At 44.4% G+C, this 21,170-nt stretch overlaps 1 protein-coding gene across 2 annotated transcripts in view; it reads left to right on the top strand.

Annotated features, from left to right (window-relative positions):
* PRR5L (proline rich 5 like) overlaps positions 1-21,170 on the top strand; it is a 182,260-nt gene that overhangs the window by 78,014 nt on the left and 83,076 nt on the right. The window contains exons 1-2 of one of the 2 annotated variants that reach the window (XM_011973469.1): positions 10,619-10,654; positions 11,024-11,099. The exons of the other annotated variant lie outside the window; for it this stretch is intronic. The gene's annotated coding sequence lies outside the window, so the exon portion shown is untranslated. Of the gene's footprint in view, positions 1-10,618; positions 10,655-11,023; positions 11,100-21,170 lie in introns of those variants that run through there. 2 annotated transcript variants of the gene reach the window in all.

The following is a 21,170-nucleotide window of genomic DNA, read 5'->3' as shown; positions in this document are numbered from 1 at the left end:
TTCCCCCCAGTTAATGCTGGAGAAAGAACAGAGTTCTTTGTGAAGGGCAGCCATCCACTTGGCTGGCGTGGCTCACCCTGACTGAGTGAGACAGTCAAGCACAGTACATGTGCTGCTAGGGGACAGGGCATATTTCCTCGTTCACTTTCTGCTCCTGCAGAATTCTAATTTCTCACATCCAGCAGAAAACCTCCCTGCAATGAGTGGTTTGGATGAGAATATTTATCTTCCCCAAACAGTTTTGCAACTTCCTCTTCCTTAATTGGGAGGTCAAGATGACTGAAGAACTTACATTGGGAAATAAAACTGTATAATTTGTAGTTATTTCTACCTCTGACAAGCTGTGGGACCTTGGGAAATGACTAAGCTATTTCTTTTCATCTAAACTTCTTCATCTATAAAATGGGGATAATAATAGCACCTCTTTCCTGGTGTTGTCTGGGGAGTAAGTGAGCCACTGCTTGCAAAGTACCTCACACGGTGTCAGCACATTGTACATCTGCAATTAATTTTTTTTTGCAATTAATGTTAATGTCAGTTGTAATTTGTTTTTATCAATTCCATATTTGCGTGTGTGTGTGAGAGAGAGAGAGGACAAAAAGGGAGGAAGAGGGAGGCATATGCCATGCTTAGAGTATAATGTAAATTCTATTTTGCAAAGGAAGATTTAGATTACATGAAAAACAAATACATTTCCTATTATTGACATCTCTTTTGCCTAAAGAGATAATTTATAAATGTGATTTTAGGTAGAAAATTCTAGAAACCAAATTACTGATTAATTAGTATTTTAGTTTATTCGTCACTCTCTGGGGAGGGTAGTTAGCATGAGTTAATTCCTCAAAGCTTGCTTTGTATGGGATGTACCTTGTGGGTGTATTATGGTGCCTAGGACGCTAAATTAGTGGTTAGAGGGTTATACAGTAGTCTTTGACTCTGAGGAAAGGGGCTGAGATTGCCTTGAGGAATTTTTGATGAGGTCTCTTGAATAGCCTAGATAAACTATCCTGGCCAGAATTCTTTCACAGTAGAGTTTAAAACTCCTCTCTCCTTCTTTCTCCCCTTCTTTCCCCTCCCTTCCTTCCCTTCTTCTCCCTTCTCCCACAGACAGGAATAAGCATATATAAATTTTTGCTTATTCCATTTGCCTTTCTATATATCCAATGCAGACTGCTGCCTTGTGTCATTATTTATGTTATATTCATGTGATTATGTTCCTTATCTTGATTTTATCTATTTCTGAAGTAGGAAGGGTGTAAATGTCATGGTTTATTTTTAACATTACAACTGTATTTCCATATTCTCGGACCACTTATTGAGGTCTCATTTATATTCAACAGCATGCAGTAATATGCATCAAAATATAAATAAAGGCTAAAACATATGGTCACCAAATTGGAAATAGAATAAAATACTAGGCTTTGCCATAAAAGAATTGAGATTATTTATGTGGGGAAACAAACATAATAGTTGGTCAATAACATACAAGGGTCTCTTATTTTAAATATGGTATCTAATTATTTTTCTTTTGTTACTAAAAATGTGTTACAATGTGCCAAACATTGTGCCAAGTATTTCACACAGCTCTCCTAAACCTCATTTAGGCCTCACGAAATCCCTGAGAAACAGGTAGTGTCTGCAACTGAGACTCTCACTGCCTTCAAATGGAACTGTCCTTAAATGGTACTACCAGGTCTCAGTCCAAACCTTAGCCTTTTTCCCCACAAGGAAACATTGATTGACCTAAGGTTTGGCTTATACTAGAAGGGATGACTGTTCTGGTCAACGTATTTGGGTTTCAAAGGACAACTTGACCTGGACCCTGGACCCCACTATCTCAAATAAAAGGGGTGTCTCATAGAAACAAGCCCAAGCCAGGCTTCATGGGATCTGGGACCAGAGAACTTCTCTCTCTCTTCTCTTGCTCTCTCTCTCTCTCTCTGTTGCTGTCTCTCTCTCAAAGCAAATACAATGAAGTGTATGAGGTAAACAAAAGGGTAAGAGAGTCCAAGGTGTATGTGAGGGAGTTAATATAATAAGGGAATCTAATCTGGGTGAGGACGGAAGTGAAGTCTTGAGAATGACCAGCCATGGGTTAAGATAGTGTATCTCAGGGGAGTTGAAGATTTGTGAGAGCCAGGGCACTAGAGGGAATGACCGTGAAAGATGGGAGGTGGTGATTAGACAGTGGGAGCCGGTGTAAATAGGAAATGACAACATCAAGGCTGACTGTGAGAGTAAGTGGCTGCTGTAGAGTGGAGAACAAGGTCATCAGGGCAGAGGTCAAGGATCTGAGCTTCTGGGATACTGGAAAAATTATTTCTATGGATATTGAAATCATGGAGAATTATGAAAAGAGCAACATCTAAGAGAGTGATCATAAACCAGGTCTGAAAGTTTCAAGGCAAGAGGGAGATAACCCAGGAATCTGTAATGAACACTACAGGGGCAGGGGAGAGCGAGTAGAATAGTCTAATGGCTTGATGGGGATTTTAGGGAGGGATTGTGGTCTGGAAGTGGCACAAAAAACAAGGAAAACAATAACTCTACCTCAAAGTCCAGCCATGCCATGAGTGTGGGAGAAAAACTACCATCATTTGAGAGGATTTTTAGGGCCTCAGTGGAAAAGCAGAGTTCACTTTGAACAGTGATTCTCAAAATGTGCTTCAGGGACCCTTGGGGAGTCTCTAAGACCTGGCAGAGATCCACAGCTCAAAACTATTTTCATAGAAAACTAAGATATTAGTCACCTTATCACCCTCATTCTCTCACAAGTCTATGGTGGAATTTTCCAGAGTCTATGTAATGTGTGATAATGCAACAGTAGATTGAATGCAGAAGTCAGTAGAAGAATCCAACTGTCTTCTATTAAGCCAGACATTAAAGAGATTTCCAGAAATGTAAAACAACATCATCCTTCCCAGTACTTTTTTTGTGTTTTGTTTTGGAAAATATAGTTATTTTCCATAAAATATGTGATGGTTTTATTATTATTTTAAACTGAATACGTTAAGCTTAATTTTTAATTTCAAATACAGTAAGTATTGATAGATATTACCCACACCAATCAAAGCTCTTAGGGTCCCCAGTCACTTTAAAGAGAGTCATGAGATAAAAATGTTTGAGAACCACTGAGTTAGGGCATAAAGGCAAAGGAAATGTTCAGAAAAGAAGTCGAAGTGTAGAGGATTTTGCTGGTTTCAGGGTGCACAAAAGGAGGTTTGGGCTGGGAGACAGGTCAGAAATGGGGATGGAAAAAAGCACATGGTGATGATAATCTGGGGTGATTAAAAGAATCCTGGGCCCTGATCTTTGAACTGATGGGCAGAGACAAGGATGCAGGGCATAAGGTGGCCAGTCCTGATGACTGCAGTGCAGAGAGTGATGCTGAGGCTGAGGCTGAGTGTTGTGAGGAAACCAGGATCACACGAAGCCAGCTTCTGCTGGGGGGAGGATGAAGCTGGGAGACCAGTTATCTTATATGGCATGTGGGTCTCCTAGTTTGAATTCCAAAGGATACTTTGATTGGCACATCTCATCTGCTCATGTGTCAGGTGCCCAGTCCCAGGACCAGTCACCTGATACAGGTCTAGGACAATCCACTGCACCATTCTGCAGAGTCTGAGGTGTGTGATGGTTCCTGGAAAAGGCAGTATGGTCTGGTCAGATGTTCCCCAAAGGCATCTACAATCACCAGGAAAGATGAAGAACTCTTTTTTTGGGTAACTCTGGGAATTTATTTTTTTTGAGATGAAGCCTTACTCTGTCACCCAGGCTGGAGTGCAGTGGCGCAGTCTTAGCTCACTGCACCTCTCCCTCCCAGGTTCAAGCAATTCTTCTGCCTCAGCCTCCCGAGTAGCTGGGACTACAGGCTCCTGCCATCGCACCCGGCTAATTGTTTTGTATTTTTGGTAGAGATGGGGTTTCACCATGTTGGCCAAGCTGGTCTTGAACTCCTGACCTCAGGTGATCCATCAGCCTCGGCCTTCCAAAATGCTGGGATTACAGGCGTGAGCCACCATGCCCAGCCTGCAACTCGGTATTTATTTGGAAAGTTTCCCATTCAATCCTGTCTTAAGATGCAGAGAGGGATTATTTGCAACGGAGTGTCTTCCACTGAAGCAAAAGACCTTCTAGGAAATGAACTGGGCAATATAATGGCAGCATGTTTGATCATGGCAGTGGTGACTTCCCACTGTGACCAACTCCTTACCATGACCTTACCATGACCTTGCTCTGTTGCTTGGACCTCATCTTGTCCCCTCCCCACCTGTTCCCTATGCTTCAACCATAGGGGTTTGCTTTCTCCCTCTAAATTCCCATGCTTCTTCCTGACTCAGGGCCTCTGTACTGACCATTTCTGCTGTTTGCAACATTCTTCTGTTTCTGTAGATGCCTCTTTTCATCATTTAAGTCTCGATTTCAAAGTTTTCTTCTACAGAAGATCATCCTTGATGACCCTACGTAAAGCATTTCTCTTCTTTTTTTCCAGTCACTCCAGTTTATCCTCTTCACAGCACATATCAGTACTTCAGATGATCTCCTTTATGCATTTGTTTCCATGTGTAATGTTTGTCTTCTGCTCTTTGGTGTTAGAAACCTTGTCCTTCTTGTTCACCATTGCATCACTGGTGCTTGACACCAATAAGTGACCAGCCAGTATTTGTTGACCAACCGATGGACTTAGGATTGTGGGAAGGAATAATTGAAACCCTTGAAAGTTATCTAAGAGGCCGGGCGAGGTGGCTCACACCTGTAATCCCAGCACTTTGGGCGGCCAAGGCGGGCAAATCACAAGGTCAGGAGTTTGAGACCAGCCTGGCCAACATGGTGAAACCCCATCTCTACTAAAAATACAGAAAATGAGCTGGGTGTGGTGGTGGGCACCTGTAATCCCAGCTACACGGGAGGCTGAGGCAGGAGAATCACTTGAACCCGGGAGGCAGAGGTTGCAGTGAGGCAAGATGGCGCCTCTGCACTACAGCCTGGGTGACAGTGTGAGACTCCATCTCAAAAAAAAAAAAGAAAAAAAAAAAAAGTAGAAAGAAAGTTATCTGAGAAAAAGTCAAGGAGGATCACCAAATTTCTTTTTTCCCTGGTAAGATTTGCTTATTCAAATTATTCTCAAAAGGCAGTCAGATTTAATTCACTACCAGCCATTTTAGAATGGAGGGCAGACTCTCCCCGACACCAAAAGACAGAAACGATGGTAAAACCCAATATACCAGAAATACCCCATTGCTCACAAGAGAAGAATGAAAGGGACTAAAGTAATTATTTTGTTTATGTCTTCCAAAATTCTCCCAAAAAGCGAACTTCAGGGTTCTCAATTTTTCTACTATGGAAGTTACAAGGAAGGCAGAAGGAGGGCAGACTTTTATCATTTGTGTGCTAAATCTCCATGCTGTACCAAAGGTCACTGATTTTACAGCCTGGTGTTAGATCAGATGCTGAGTATATTTCTCAAATGGTCCCATTTTTATGGATAGTGCAGTACTGTGGTGGTATATTGAGTGCTTACGCAAGTTTTATATCTAGATTGGTATTTATCATGAGTAACTACGTTAACTCATTTTATTACCTGAGCTCTGAGGACCTGAAAAACTGTGTGTTCTTATGTTGCACGTGACTGGGAGACCTGCCTGTGCTCCTCACAAGTTGTGCTAGGCATTAACAAAGGATCTTGGATTCTCAGGACCTCCTTTTTTCCATCTACAAAAGGAGAAAGCTTATGGGAGGATATATGTTTTTCTTCACTGGAATACTTTTGTATCATAATATGAGACATTGGGGTTATCGTGGAGGGAGATCAAACTTTAAACACCTAAACTTGGCAGACATTTGCTTCACAACTATTGTATATCAGACCACTAAGGCATTAAATGCGATAATATGCACTGGGCATGGTGGCTTAGGTCTGCAGTCCCAGTGCTTTGGGAGGCAGAGGTGGGCAGATCACCTGAGGTCAGGAGTTGGAGACCAGCCTGGCCAACATGGTGAAACCCCGTCTCTACTAAAAATACAAAATTAGCCAGGTGTGGTGGCGCATGCCTGTAATCCCAGCTACTTGGGAGGCTGAGGCAGGAGAGTCGCTTGAACCTAGTCACTTGAATCCAGGAGGCAGAATTTGCAGGGAGCCAAGATCGTGCCACTGCACTCCAGCCTGGGTGACAGAGAGAGACTCCATCTCAAAAATAAATAAATAAATAAATAAATAAATAATAAAATGAATAAATAAATGTGATAATGTGTAAATTGAGTAATTTTCATTATCATTCAGAGATGGAAGCAGTTAATCAGAGGAAGAGAGAGTGACTTGGTATCAGAGATTTCTGTCCTGTCCTTTTTTGCCTGTGTATAACTTTAAACAAGTCACCTAACCCTGCCTGAACTTGGTCTGATTAGGCTCTTTGTGGGGTAGAAATGAGTAATGGGAATGGGGTGGGCAGGCATTGTCATGGGAACAAAGCAAAACTAGAACAATGGACTTTTGAAAGAACAGAATCTGAAAGGTGGTTTTGATCACAAGGCAGCCTCTCAGGGAGGGCCTCTGCTTCTCCTGGTCTTGATGTCCAATTGTCTTCTACTGTTTCGTTTATCTCAGTAGTGTTCAAATTATGTGGTTCCAAGCAAGGTTTTGTTTGTAAAATGGTTTGAACCCATGCCATTCTATTGCATAATTTCTGCTTGCTCATAGCGCTGGCCCCTTCTATGTGTCTGCATCCCTTGCAAGCTGCATTCAGAGTGGCAAGAAAATGGGTGATCAGGCTGGTAACAAGAGAAGCAGGGAGTGGCTGGGACTGTGGCAAACTGGAAACTGCATGTTCTCCCTAAAAGGGAGAAAAAGCACTGCAGAACTAGCCAATTATGGAGTGCAGGTCTGCAGCAAGAATCATGCCGGGTTCCCCAGGTTTTTCAAGGCAAGCTGAAAACTCTGCATTTTCGCATAATGTTTTCTGATTTTAAAATATCGGCAAGCAATTCAAACAATGTTGACCTCATGAGGTTCAAACAATACAATCTAATATATAACATTTAACGGGCTCACAGCCAGTCTGCAGCTTTTAGAATCTAGAGTTCAGATAAAGTCACAAACTTCAGCTTTTGCTCTGCATAATAGTTGTGTGTGTGTGTGTGTGTGTGTGTGTGTTTGTTCACATTCCTGAAATGTAATCTTACTGGCAAAGTGTACTTTTGGGGGCCACAATTTTCACAGGACAAATCTATGGCTTGGATGCACCTGGCTTAGGTGCCCACCCTTAGTCTTAAAGGGGGCTGCCTAAGGGATAGCTACTCTTTCAACAGGAGCCTCTATTGGACTGACTTCCATTTCAGAGGCTGTGGACATGGCAAGCTGTGTATATATCTAATAAAGACCTAGAATTTCCTCCTCAGAAATTAATGTACTGGTTTCTCCTATGAAGATTCTGTTTCTTAATAAGAAAAAGCAATGTCCCATTGACATTTAGGTAGAATTTTGGTGAGAATTTGGGTGGTGACAAGCATCACATATTGGCATTAATGGTCCTTAAGGAGAAGCTCTGATTTCCATGGAAATACTGACTACTTCTCGTCTTAAGAATATTCTGGCTTGGCGTGGTGGCTGTGATCCCAGTGCTCTGGGAGGCCGAGGCAAAGGATCAGTTGAGCCCAGAAATTTCAGGCTATGGTGAGCTATGATTAAGACACTGCAATCCAGCCTCGGCGAGAGAGCAAGACCCTGTTTCAAAAAAAAAAAAAAAAAAAAGAAAAAGAAAAAAAAAAAGAAGAAAAAAAAATATCTGCTTACAAAATGAGAAACTCTTAGGGTTAGAAAAGAATTTAACCTCTTTAAACTTCCCTTTCAGTCCTTCAATACTTTTTTATGGCATGCTCCTATATTGTGAATACTTCTGTTTACCAGGAAGTATGCTTCTTCCACAGGAGCCTCTTTCATCTTTGGATAAGCCTCATGATTAACTTTTTTTTCTTGTTGCACAATGCCCTGCCCACCATAGGCAATCAGTACAGCATATGCTAAATGAGTTCATTTCTATGGCATTTGCTGAGTACATACCATGTGCCAGACACTGTTCTAGAAACTTGGGCAATATCAGTGAATTTTAAAAAATTGGATTTGTTTAACTAAAGCAGTCCCTTATAGAGCCGATGTTCTACCCTGAAAGTAGGAGGTGGTAAAAGAGAGAGAATTCCTTCTTTCCTTTGCTTCCTTCCTTCCTTCCTTCTTTCCTTCCTTCCTTCCTTCCTCCCTCCCTTCCTTCCTTTCTTTCCTTCCTTCCTTCCTTCCTCCCTCCCTTCTTCCCTCCCCCCTCTCTCCTTCCTTCCTTCCTCCCTCCCTCCTTCCCCCTCTTTCTCCTTCCTTCTTTCCTCCCTCCCTCCTTCCCTCCCACCTCTTTCTCTCCTTCCTTCCTTCCTTCCTTCCTTCCTTCCTTCCTTCCTTCCTTCCTTCCTTCTCTCTCTCTCTCTCTCTCTTTCTTTGTCTCAGAGGCTGGAGTGCAGTGGTGTGATGTCACCTCACAGCACCCTCCACCTCCCAGGTTCAATCAATTCTCTGCCTCAGTCTCCTGAGTAGCTGGGATTACAGGCACCCACCACCATGCCCGGCTAATTTTTGTATTTTTAGTAGAGATGGGGTTTCGCTATGTTGGCCAGGCTGGTCTTGAACTCCTGACCTCGTGATCCACCTGCCTCGGCCTCCCAAAGTGCTGGGATTACAGGCGTGAGCCACCACACCCGGCCATAATTTTTTTCTTAAAGTAAACCATACAATATGTTACAAGGTGATAGATGCTATTAAAAAAAAAAAAAAAAAAAAGCAGAGTTGAATGAGGGAGACTGGGAGGGAGGGGCGAATTACAACTTTAAATAGGTGGAATAGGGTAGGTCTCATTGAAATAAGACTTGAAGGAGATGAGAGAGTTAGCAATGTAGAATGGATGTTCCCAAACTGATCTCCTTGCAGCCACGTAGAACTAGCTCCCTTTCCTCTTCCCTGGCCCTGGGGATAATGATAGGAATAATAATAGCTTAATATCCTTTGAACCCCAGCAGGGCTTCTAAGCATTTTTTCTGTTTGAATTCACTAAATCCTCATAGCCACCCTAAGACATAGCTACTACTTTTATCCCCATTTTCATATGAGTAAACTGAGGCACAGCAAAAGTTAAGTAACTTGGCTAATATCCAGAGGATGGGAAGAAGAGGAGCTGCTGTAGAGACCTTGCCATTTTGGCTCCAGGCTTCGGCTCTTAATCCTTCAGACCAGCCTCTTTTACGTCTCCTCCCTGCTCTTTGTCCTCTCAGTTTCTGGCCAGGCACAGTGGCTTATGCCTGTAATCCCAGCGTTTTGGGAGGCAGAGACATGTGGATCACTTGAGGTCAGGAGTTCTACACCAGCCTGGCCAATATGGTGAAACCCTATCTCTACTAAAAATACAAAAATTAGCCGGGTACAGTGGTGCATGCCTGTAATCCCAGCTACTCTGGAGGCTGAAGCATGAGAATTGCTTGAACGCAGGGAATTGGAGGTTGCAGGCAGCCAAGATCATGCCACTGCACTCCAGCCTGGATGACAGAGGGGAGATGTCTCAAAAAAAAAAAAAAAAAAAAAAAAAAATTGTTTCCCAGGGTATGTGTCCCATGCCCAGTCTCTTTCATTGTGTGTGATTCCTGGGATGAAATTTAAAGCCCTTCATCATTCTAGGGCTTCTGTTGAGGATCTTTTAGCTTTACCTAATATCACAGGACAAATGAGACACCCAGAACTTCCTCAACCCGCTCCCATGCCCACAACAACCCTAACACGTAGGTTTTGTAGGGTCGCAATGACCAAATCAAAAAATGAAAATGAGTCTTGCTCAGTTTTGAGATAAAAGGACACGCACATCTTTTTCTTCAGCAAATGTCACTGTGGTTTCAAAGCCTACGTGTGATGTGCGATCGGGCAGCATTTTTAAAGTATTTCCTGCTCAACCATAGGGTGAAATGATGCAAGTAGTGAGTCCTGCAAACAGCTGCACTAAATTCTTAACACCTGCAAAAAAACAAAACAAAACAAAACACACACACACACACACACGAACAGTTTTCAAAATAATTATGCATTGTTTTTAATTTTTGGCTTGTTGGTTTTCTGTGGTATTCAAACTCTGAAGGACCCTCCAATTCATTAAACCTGCAGTTAGAAAATGAGTTTGGGAGCTTTAAAAGAATTTGCAAACAGGGGAAAGATTTCACTTGCATTATGTTTTCATTAATGCACTTGAAACAACTTCTGGAATAGCCCTAGGGACTATTCCTTAAAAAAAATAAAATTAAATTCAAATAATAAAAAAAAAAAAACTTGCAGGCTACAGTCCTCTATTCAGCTCTGCCCTGCTCCTTTCAAGTGAGCCCCAGAATCACCTCTTGGCTTGACGGTTTCCCATTGCGGGGCAGCGGGGCCGGGGGGCTGCACATCTCCCCTTGTGTGAGAGAAACACAAGCACGGAGCTCCCTTGACCTGCATCGTCCTTGGTATTTTTTTTTTTGGTTAAGCCAAAAAAGTTTGGATTTCCTGAAATTGTTGAACTGGATTTAAGTGCAGGGCCCCCCTCTCCGCTCTCCCCAGCTGAGTGAGAGTTGCTGAAGGAGAGGAGGAGTGGGATGGTGTGAAGTGAGGTGGGGGCTGTTTGTTGGAGAGAAACTAAAGTGAGGTGCCCGGGACAGGAAAAGTGGGAGGAGGAGGAAGGGAGGAGAGGGAGGAGGAGGAGGAGGAAGAGGAGGAGGAGGCCGTAAGATGAGAGAGGAGGGAAACGTGTCACCAGCCCGGCTGTGGGAGCTCCGCGGCCGATGCGTTTGTTGACTCGCTCTAGAGAGGAACCGAGGCTGGACGAGACCCCATCGGAGGGCAGAGCTGAGGGAGGAAGGTGGGAGGGAGGGAGGGAGGGAGAGCTGGGCAGAGCGCGACGGGGAGAACCATCCAGGTCGCTCATTTCTCCCCGGTGAGAAAACTTCCTCGGGAAGACCGGAAACTTTTTCCTAGGCGCGCGGAGTCTGGGGCGGAGGCGAGCGGCGGGTGTGCGCGACTCGGTGTGATTCACGCCGGAGATCCCAAGGAGGTGAGTGGTGGGTGGGGGGCGTCTCTGGGAGGGGCCGGAGTCATAGGCTCAGCAACCGCGCAGGATTGAGCAGCAAATTACCGCGCACTAATCTGACTGGGCGCGGCGTGGCGGGGGTCGCGGGGAGGAGCTGGGGAAAAGTGTCACATGTGGGGGGCAACCAGGTGGGAACTCCTGCACGGTTAAGGATCCTTCGATCGGACGCTGCAGGCAGGCGTAGGGGATCCTACTCGCGACCACCATGGTGGGGCGGTGGGCAGGCCACGCTGCCGGTCTGCTGTTTAGGGTGGCTGAGGTACCGCCGTGGGGTGGGATGGGGATGCTGGTGATCATGGGACCTAGGCTGAGCCGGGAGGTCGAAAAAGAAAGTCGGCTTGTTTGACTCTCTTTTTTTCGGTCTGGGGGGCAAATCTAAAGAGCTGTCCCCGCTTAAGCGCGGGTGATTTCGCGCCTGCAACAGCCTTTCCCCGGCCTTCCCCGTTTTTCTGGAAGGAGGCGTGGGAGAGAAGGGCAGGGAAGGGAGCCACTTTGTCCCGTGCGCTGCTGCACACGCGCGCTCTGCGGACTAGGGCGGGCCAGGGCCCATCCCGCGGGGACCCCGCCGGGACGGGCTGCGAGCAAGCCCTGGGACGGCCCAGCTGCGGACCCCGCGCTGGGAGGCCGCAGTATCCCCCTTCGGTTTTATTTCTCCTGCCTGCCTGCCTTACGGCGAGACTTTCCTCTGCGCGCCTACTGTGCGCGCACGGCGGGCTCGCTGCACGCAGGGGGCGCTCTGGGGGCCCCGCCCCGGCAGCTAGGACCCTGCCTGCCCAACCCTCCGGCCCATTTTCCTAGAGGCCGCCGCCCGGGGTGGGACCAGGCTGTGTGCTTGCTAACTGTGCTTCAGGAATCGGCTCTGGGATGCCTTCCTGTCTGGCAATAGGGGTTTCCCCCAGTTCTACCCAGCCCCTGTCCTCGGTCACATGCCGTCGCCGCCTCTTCCTCCGCGGTGCCGGGAGCCCGCGTTTTGTTTGTCAGCAGTTAGGCAGTGAGTATTTATAGACGCCACGGCAGTCCTGCGGTGTGCAAGGTTTCAATTACTGCGATGCGCTCCACAAGTCGAAAGGTTCACGCGCTGCGTCTGAGCTGCACGTCTGCCCCGGAGACCCGCGTGGAAAAAACTTTGGGCTGGAATCTCCGGGCTTCCCTGCTTGGGCGGAGTTCTGGACCTGTTGCCCAGACGACACGTGCACATTCAGGTGACCCACACTAAGGATCAAAGGGATGCCACCGGCCCAATGGACGCCTTCAATCCCCCACCATCTTCAAGGGACCCTTGCTGATCAAGCCCGCGAGACTATCCTTTTTGACCTCTCTTTGGTGATCCTGACCACCGGAGAAATTTGCAGTCATGACATTTCATTGCCCTACATACTGCAAAATGTCAAAGTGCTGAGCTGTGGTAAATTGCTCTGGGGTGGAAGGCGCTGTTACAACACGAAGCAGCTAGCGGGTCAGGAGGGGAAATGGAGCTTGCAGAAACTAATTTAGCCACATTTAAAATTTAGCTCCTGGTAAGGTTCCCAGTTCGACTGAGGAAGGTGCAGGGCTCCTGTCTGTGGAACCTGGCTGGTTAGTCTTCTCTGGTTGCAGCCCTAGAATCAGGATCAAGGGTGCTGTTTAGAGCGGTTTCTGTAGAATGTAGCCTTGCAGATAAGGGAAGTGATGCTTCATCAACCCCCAAAGTTGTCTTCAGTTTTTCCAACTGCAACCATTGCTCTTTGAGTATGTTACTGATGCTTCTAACAACTGGAACCATTAATATGTAAAAGAAGAAAGGCACTAGAAATAAGAAAGTCAAAAAAGGCTTAGTTTAGACTAGTTTGTTTCTCAAGGGCGGGACCTCATTTCTTTCAGGTCCAGCCCACCATGGATATATATTTATTTCTGTGGGTGAGATTTCAATAATGTTCAGTGTTTGAACATTACAATATGTGCCACTTGTTTCAAAAAGGGGAAAGGTGCAAACACCTCTTGAGGTCTTAAGATGTTTTAAACTTTGCGTTGAGAGACTTTGATAATATTATATACTCCTCATGCAAACAATGATATAGGTACTATTATATCCCTACCATATAGATGAGCCCACTGAGGCTTGGAGAATTTAAATAATTTGTCTAAGGCCATAAACACAGGGATGGAGCTGAGAATGGATTACAGATTTGTTACTCCAGACTCGTAGTCTGGAGATGTCTTTCCCTTCAATTCTCCATTGTTGATTAGCTCACATTATAGTTGATTAGATTGATGGTTTTTAATTTATTTTTAAAATTTAACAGAGTGTTACAGATTGGCTCAGTTATTGGGGAAAAAAGCCCTAATCTTGTCTTTAGAAAACTGTTACACTGATTATCTGAAAATCTCTTGCTAATAGTCCAGACCTAAATTATAATCCTCACTTTGCTCCTTGACTTAGTGTATCTTCAACATTAAAGCCATTTCTCTTTAGAGAATTGAATTCAGTAAGGACTTTGTGGATTACTTCATTTTTTTCAGATTTCTCCATGCTAATGATTTGTAGGTGTGCATGTGTCTGTTTTCCTGTGGCTGTTCCTTTCGTACAAGGTAAAATATGCTGACATCTCTCTTAAATTGCAGCCTTTTTCCCTTTCATTCTTTCTGCAGAGCTAGACCCAATACAGAATTGATTTGAAAAATAGTGTGTGAGTTCCTCTGAAAGATCCCTACAATGTCTAATGTTCGTCATTAAAGGTTTGTTCTCAAGAGTTGCCTCTCTGTATGTCAAATGTAAATACAGGTTAAAGGCAATGCTTGTAGAAATGACCGTTTGTTAGCAAGTCAGTGTGAATTCATATGTTAGTTGCTGAAATCTAGGAATAAAATATTTTGTGGATTTTGTATATAATACGGGTTTTGGAATTGGGGAACAAAGAGAGCGGTACCCCGATAAGCAGAAAGCACTGTTTTACAAGAGATTTCACATGGAGCCAAGGAGGGGGACGGATGGCAGTGATGGGGCATCAGAGGTGAACTTGAGTTAATTCACATTTTTGTCGGTACCTGGGGATCCAAGATTTACTTTGTAACTTGTACAGTTAAAGTAAATGAGCTGACTTATTTATTGGGCAACTTCTGTGAGCTAGTTATAGCTATGGTAATGGTATTTGTGCCTCCCAACAAGCCGGGCAGGAAGGTGTTATTTTCTCTATTTTCAGATGAGAAAACGGAAGCTCAGAGAGGGTTGTTACTCTCCCAGTGTCACACAGCCATGAACTCAAGCGTCTTGCTCTTTTCAGTACATTTTGATATCTACCCTTGAAGGCCTTCCATGGAGAACCCAGGGTCCCATGTTCTCAAGAAAATCCTAGTGGTTCACATGGAAGTTTCTGGATCGGAAGTTTCTGGATCAGGAGTCAAGGCTGGAGCTATTCAGGGACTGTAAAATGAGGGGACAGGAGGTGGGTGAACAATGAAGCCTGAAGGGACAGTCTGGATAATTCTTACAGTAGCGATGCCACAGAATAAGGAGAGTCACGCCCTGTAGTTATTGTGAATATAGAGAATTCTAGCATTGGCCTGGGCGAGGATGGCTGTCACACTGCAGAACACACCAGACGAGGTTCCCAGAAGAGAAGAGTGGGGAAGTGTCTCCACCTCCCTCCCGATGTCTTCTGCTGCTCGGTGTTGGCTTTATAGTCAATATAAATTAGGGAGCCTGTGGGACCTGTTTCCATTTTAATTAGACTTGGCCCTTTGAGGTTCCAGTCACCCAGTCTCCCTCTTTAAATATTCTTTTTTTATGCTTTGCCAGTTGATGGCCTTTGTAGATCAATCCTTGGATTTCATGTACGGGAGAGAGAAAGAGAAAAAAAAGCAAAGGTTAGTGATTACCTAAATTGGATTAAGTTCTGTCTAGCAGCGTTTAAAGAAATTTCACTTGCTCCCTAATTACCATCAACTAAGAATTTAAACGGTCTATTCAATTTAAGCTGACTTTTTTTTTAAACTCCCTGAAATTTCCAGCTGTAACATATTCTGAGATTTTAGAGGCTTTTATATATTCTTCAAATGTGTAGAGGACATTCTCTGCTTTCCCCCCCTTTTAAAAAATATTACATTTCTGGAGCAGGGTAATGACATCACTATATACTAACTTCATTAAAAAGCAGAAGCTCACAGCTAGGCTCTCTAGAAGGGTTTGTGGAGAGCGGTAGAAACCCGTCTGACTGTGGCCTGAGGGAAGACCTGATAAACATCTACCCCCTCCAAACAACCTGCCGTTATTATTTGTTCCATTTATTTAGCATATAATTATATGTTACATAAAATTATGTATTTACTCATGTATTGAACTCGCAAAGCTTTCATTCTTCTTTTTCTCTCTTCAATGTTGAGGTGCAAATATATTTCCCTCACCCACACATCAATATTCTGGTTTCACTTTAGTTGGTTGCCAAATGCCAGCAATACTTCCACTTTTCCGTTCTCTCCTTACTTTACCTGTTACAGAACTTTCTCCAATTTTGCTGGTTCTTTTCGACACAGGATGCGTCCCGTATTTTGTTGATGGCATCTTTGACAGCAGTTGGGTTTCCAGCAAATACTAGGATTAAGGGACTGCATTGCACTCAGCTGTTTAGGAATTGGAGTATATGTTAGCTTAAGTTGAGCCTGGAAGAATAGCTGAAAGGATTTGTTTTTGTCTTCTTCCCAGGGACAGAGGGCAGGGTAGGGGTGGGTGGGGAGGGGGAGAAAATCTACCATTGGCTCTGATGTGTGTCTATATCAGACTGAACTAGGCTGTCTAAAACCCTGTCACAACCTGCTTATGACCTCAGCCGCATAAATCCTTGGTGTAAACCCTTTTACGCTTGCCATTTAATTCTAAATACTTATTTGGAACTGGTTCAACATCTTTCCCCAGATGCCTTTGGGGAGACCATATTGACTGCTGCCGTCATTTTGGAGAACGGTTTCATCGTGCTAGCTCCTGGACATCACCACTATGGGAGCAGTATGGCCGCTTTCCTTGTAAAACATCGCGCAGGCTGAATTAGTGGGTAAACGTGGTACTCTTTTGTGGTGTTTGGGATAATTTTTTTTTTTTAATTATTCACCAACAGGACAATAGATTCCTTTCAGGCCTCAAAAAAGCTCTCCACCGGCTGGGCGTGGTGGCTCACATCTGTAATCCCAGCACTTTGGGAGGCCAGGGTGGGTGGATCATGAGGTCAGGAGATCGAGATCATCCTGACCAGCATGGTGAAACCGTGTCTGTACTAAAAATACAAAAAATTAGCTTGGGGCATGGTGGTGCGTGTCGGTAGTCCCAGCTGCTGGTGAGGCTGAGGCAGGAGAATCGCTCGAACCCAGGAGGCAGAGGCTACAGTGAGCCAAGATCACATCACTGCACTCCAGCCTGGGTGACAGAGTGAGACTCCATCTCAAACAAAAGAAAAGCTTCCCACCAAGGTTGGTATCAACTTTTCAGAGAGGCAGGATTGTTGAATGAGCCCTCATTTTGGTCCTAATGGGCATCATGGAGATAACACAGGTTGAGGAATTGAGATCTGCAATCTGATCTCAGCTCTGCCATGAGCAAGCTGTATGACCATGGTGAGTTGCTCAGTTATTCTGGGCCTCAGTTTCCCTATTTACAAAGTAATGACTTTGGCCTACCACTAAGGTTCCATTCTGTTCTAAAATTTCTTGATGGCCATGGAAGCGTGGTCTAGACTGTGCTTCTGAAAGTGCACGTGCATCACCTGGAGATCCTGTTAAACCACAGAATCTGATTCAGTAGGTCTGGGCTGGGGCCGGAATGTCTAAGAAGCTCCTAGGCAATGTTGATTCTGTTGGTTCCCAGATCACAATGTGGGTAGCAGGGCGCTAGATCCTTGGTCAGGGCTTCCCAACCTTGGCCCTATTGATGTTTTTGGCAGATAATTCTTTGTTGTGGGGGCTGTCCTGTGCATAGTAGGATTTTTGGCAGCATCCTTGGCCTCTACCCATTAGATGCCCACAGCACCCCCCACTCCTATAGTTATGACTATCAAAAAGTGTCTCCAGGCAGTGGGACAAAATCACCCCTAGTTGAGGACATTGGTCTAGACCAGTGTTACCAAACCTAGTGGTACATCAGAATCACTTGGAAGATATCTGGAAAGTACAAATTTAGGTATCTTGGACCCAGTGAATGAAAATCACTAGGGGAGGGCCCAGGAATCTATCTTCTTTAAAAATCAGGTGATAGAGATGGCCTGGAATTCTCTCTTTGAGAGTCTGAAAAAGTACAAGATCTACACTTGAGTTCTGGTGTTATCCCTCCATAGCTATGGGACCACACAGGCAAGTTGCTTAGATGCTCTGAACTAGAAACTCTCCATTTCCAAAATAGGAATAATAATAGTGTCCACCTCCTAGGATTGTTGGGGGTCAAATGGGATAACATGAGGAAGAGCTTTAGTAACTATAAAGTGCTGTGCAGATGTTAGTGGCAAGTGTTATACCACAGGCCTCTGGAGTTTAATTTTTTTGGTTCAATTACTTTTTTTCCCCAGGGCTGTATTTCTTTTTCTTGAGACTTAGCTCTGTAACCTTCACAATATGTCTTTTCATCATTCCTTTGGCCCTCACAGTCAACAGCTGTGTACATTTGTCCCCACTCAGTCTCATGCAAGGGTCTAAAACTGGCAGCCCATGGGCCAAACTTTGGCATCAGACATGTACTGTTTGGCTTGCATTGTATTTTGGGGAAAAGAAGAAAACAAGATGATTTTTCCAGTATTTAAAAGTTGGGCGAGTTGACATCTGAACACAGGTTTTCAGCTTTTCTGTAATAAACCAAAAGGAGTCTGAGGACACTCTTTAGTTTGCCACATTCCCCACCTGGCCTGCTAATCTTATTCACATTCTCTGCTTTGGTCTGCTGTAAGCATTGTTTCCCAGCCCAGCTTTAGGCTTTCCTGTCTTTTTCTTTGTTTTCTTTTCTTTTCTTTTTCTTTTCTTTTTCTCTTCTCTTCTTTTCTTTCTTTTTTTTTGAGATAGAGTCTTGCTCTGTCGCCCAGGCTGGAGTGCAATGGCGCGATCTTGGATCACTGCAACCACCGCCTCCCAGGTTCAAGTGATTTTCCTGCCTCAGCCTCCCGAGTAGCTGGAATTACAGGTGCCTGCCACCATGCCCAGCTAATTTTTGTATTTTTAGTAGAGATGTGGTTTCACCAGGTTGGCCAGGCTGGTCTCAAACTCCTGACCTCAGGTGATCCACCCACCTCGGCCACCCCTGTCTTTTTCTTTAATCATGACCAATTACTATTCCCTTTTATTATTATATTATTGTAGGAGCCATATCTGGCTCATCTTTGTGGCAGGGGTAGTAGGTACTCCCTAGATATTTGTTGAAATGTGATGTTTTCATCCTACACCTGGTATCTCATAGTTAAGACTTGAATACACCTTGAACTTCTAAAACTTCTTACATATGAAAGCTTGTTTTTCCTTCTCAAAATTTCCTTTCCATTCTCCAGGCCCCATATTCGTTAGACTTATGGGCAAGGAAGTGGAGAACCTGTAGTTTTCAGTTGACCTTTCATTAGCTTTGTTTCGTAACTCTAGAATGTGAGTTAACCTTTCTGCCTCAATCTTGTCTCAGTTGTCCATCTTCATTACAGCCCTTGGTGTCTGCTTGCATTTATAGTATTACTTTTGGATATTTCCTTAGAAACTCTGAGCTCCTTGGGGGAAGATAATTTATTCTTCTTTGCCCCCTGTAACTTCCTTTACTCAGATCCTGGCATCCAGTGGGCACTCTAATGTTTGGTTGAGTTAAATGGGCTTGAATTGGACTCATTACGTCCATGAAATGATCATATGTGGATATTTCATCAGTTTTCTGAGTCTGTATTCAATGCCTGTTATACCTGGCTATACTACCTGAGAAGAAATTTCCCTTCCCTTCCCCTTCCCCTTCCCTTCCCTTCCCTTCCCTTTCCTTCCCTTCCCTTCCCTTCCCTCCCCTCCCCTCCTCTCCTCTCTTCTTTTCTCTTTTCCCTTCCTTCCTTCCTTCCTTTCTTTTCTTTTCTCTTTTATATATTTTTGGAGATAGTGTCTCACTTTGTCACACAGGCTGGAGTGCAGTGGCGTGATCATAGCTCACTGCAGCCTTGAACTCCCAGCCTCAAGGGATTCTCCCACTTTGGCCTCCCAAAGTGCTGGGATTATAGGTGTGAGGCACTGCACCCAGCCTCATCTCCTTTTCTTATGAAAAAAACATTTTATCTTATTTCTGCAGTGAGAGAGTGGAGCTAATTTTTTAAAGTTGCACATTTTAATCTAGAGCACATTTTCCCACACTTAAAACTCTTGTTGGCTGCCAGACTGTAGCTTTTGACTACTGTTTCACTCACCAGGGTTTTATATACGTTACATGTCAGAAATGTAATTACTCACTCACGTAATGGTCAGTCTTAGCTACTGCTTGTGTCTAGACTTTTTGGCTTACCATCTGGTAGGCGCTGTAGAATCACTCTGGATGACATTTATGGGCCACACCCAGACAATATGCACTCCAAGAAACTTGATACTTAAAGTGGGCTTATAGATGAGTAAATAAGATGTGTGGTTATTTCCCACAGCTTTGCTTAACCTGTACCACAGAAGGGGATTTCTCTGGTGATTATACAGTGGCTTGCAGGCCAATGCGATGATGACGTGATGATATAATGACTTCTAGGTGCGTCCAAATTGTCAGCTTTCTGAATCCTGTGGACACTTAGTGAACACTGTTAAGCAGAGATAAACACTTGAGTGTGTATCCTGTTTGCCCTAATATTTATTGTTGCGCCAGTTTGGACTCTCAGACTCTTCTGTCTGCACTCAGTTTCCAGTAGCGCCTGAGAAAGTTGTCTCTTGCTTCCTGTTGAGCCCTTTCCATAGTTCACAGTTGACCCTTAACATTTGCTTGTTTGTAAGAGTCAGTGTTCATTCCTTGGCCGGCTGTTGTCTCCTAAGAGTTGCAAAGATTGGTCCTTAATAGAAACAAATGTGCTATGCTATGTAGCAAGCACTTCTGCTCTGCTATGTCTGTAGGCTCCACTGACCAGCAAACAGACTCAGGATTGCTCACCCATGTGGCCCAGGTCTACGTCCCTGTGGACAATAATGCTTAGGTGGACCCAAGTTTAGTCAGCAGCAAAGAAAATTATTCTGATCTCTCAGGAAAGGGAAGGCCACTCTTCCTGGTGACTTGGAAGTGCACCTTTTATTCTATCATTTAAAAGTATTTGGGCAGGCATGGTGGCTCACACCTGTAATCCCAATATTTTGAGAGGTCATGATGGAAGGACCACTTGAGGCCAGGAGTTCAAGACTAGTCTGGGCAACACAGCAAGACCTGTCTCTACAAAAAATTAGCTGAGTGTGGTGGTACACACCTGTAGTCCTAGCTACTCAGGAGGCTGAGGTGGGAGGATTGCTTGAGCCAGGAGGTCAAGGCTGCAGTGGGCTGTGATTGTGCCACCATACTCTAGCCTGGGTGACAGAGTGAGACCTTGTCTCAAAAAAAAAAAAGTACAAATAATTAAAAATATGTTAAAAATAAATAAAATACAAATATTTATTGGGTACCTTTTATGTGCTCAGTGCCATGCTAGACACCGGGATATGAGAGTAAACAAGACAGGCAAGATGTTTGCCTTTAAGGAGTTTCCATCCTGTCAGGGCTCATCAGACACTGAACAAGTAAATAAACACAACAACTGCAGCCTGGTCTGTGGGTGCCACAAGGAAACAAAGACTCCTTGCTTGAGGGGCAGAGTCCTCTTGCTCTAAGGTAAGAAGCTATGGGTGATGTTTATGAAAGGGAAGCAGTGGGTGGCGTTTAATCTCTCAGCTCTGTGTGTGGCACACACGAGCATTGTTTAAAACAGAGGGGTCAGGAGTTCAGGCTCTGAAATCATACAGGATTTGCCTCTTGGTCCCCCTTCCTAGTCTTCTGCCTTTGGGCAAGTGAATCCCTATGCTTCGGTTTCTTCATCTGCAAAACGAGCCTAATGAAACCTACCTCATTGGTTC

This window comes from Mandrillus leucophaeus, unplaced genomic scaffold (assembly GCF_000951045.1).
Source record: "Mandrillus leucophaeus isolate KB7577 unplaced genomic scaffold, Mleu.le_1.0 Scaffold138, whole genome shotgun sequence".
NCBI lineage: Eukaryota > Metazoa > Chordata > Mammalia > Primates > Cercopithecidae > Mandrillus > Mandrillus leucophaeus.
The sequence above is the reverse complement of the archived record's forward strand: the minus strand, read 5'-3'. Positions and strand labels throughout refer to the sequence as shown.